The following is a 1321-nucleotide window of genomic DNA, read 5'->3' as shown; positions in this document are numbered from 1 at the left end:
GGGGGGGGGGTGCGACAGGAAATAACCTAGCTTCTGACTGCGAATATTAAGTCACGCGTAAGAAGTCATTTCCGAGGGAATAATTTGACGGCAAAGACACGTTCCTTCGTAACGGTTCTGGTCAGAGAGGGTTTCTCTACACGCTTAGCGCCAGCTTCTGCCTTAGAATGGCTTACGGAGAACGGCACTTTGTTCGTGGTGGAAACGCTAATCCTCGAAAGAACGTCTTGAAAATCAGCATAGTCGTTGCATCTTGTTTAGTACTGCTAAATTAGTCGATGAATATATACCGACGGCTTAGAGAGCCAGTGACATTCCTCTCATTCAGCATTGACTACTATGGCCTCGAAGCTCTGAGAGTGCTGATGATGCCACATGTACTATCAGATATATAAAAGCGATGTTCATCTACCCGATGGTTCAGCAGTTTGACCGCATTTTGGATACGCGCCGACTTTATTTTGAAGACGTTTTGGTATTAGTCACACAAAGCACGGGGAAATGAATGCGAACGTATGCAATAAAAACTTGTAGTAAAGGCTATAGTCTATACGTTCCAAACGGTCTTTTGTAAACATAGACAAATAGACATTTAGCTTCGACGAAGCCCCTACTAGGATACTGCTTTGGATACGTGGCCTGCAGAGGGGCCGCCGTAGCTTTGCGCTTTGAGGAAGCGTAAGTTAGGTCACCGACTTTTTATTCTATACTTAGATCAAATACGAGTTTAGCGGATCGCAATTCGCTTACTCCAAGAGTAATTATCGCCTTTACCCAAGGCTATTTACTCTTCTGCTTAAAATCCAAAACTATTTTTATTTTAGTTTTATCTGCGGCAAAGCCGCCAAATTTAAAATTTATAGATTTTTCCTAATATATATAGTGAAATCTAGATACATGCATAACTACTGGCTACCCAGCCACATACCTTATTCTTATGTGGGTGCAATCACACCATGCCTATCTCGTGTGACCCCCCCTGTTACCAGGGTACGTGTAACCCCATTACACTCTCTTCCATTACGATTGAGAACATGTACAGTTCCAATAGATATTGCCTCAACGAGGCTTGCGTGTCCGCTAGATACTGCAACTTGGTTCGTTTGAACAAAACGACTTCCGTGCTCAATGAGTTCTTTGCCAACGGCACTAAAGTCACCAAGTCTCGCTAGTTCTGACAGCGAACACGGGCAGAGCCCAACTTCGTATACTGCACGCGGTGCAATGTCAGACAGTGCGTCTGCAACACCGATGGATGTAAATCCTAGGCTCGAGGAGCACGAGCGTCGCGCTCCTCGCACGCTATCAGTAACGAGTGACC

The sequence above is a fragment of the Plasmopara halstedii genome (genome assembly GCF_900000015.1).
Source record: "Plasmopara halstedii genome assembly, contig: Scaffold_2061, whole genome shotgun sequence".
Classification (NCBI taxonomy): domain Eukaryota; phylum Oomycota; class Peronosporomycetes; order Peronosporales; family Peronosporaceae; genus Plasmopara; species Plasmopara halstedii.
Note: the sequence above shows the minus strand (reverse complement) of the source record.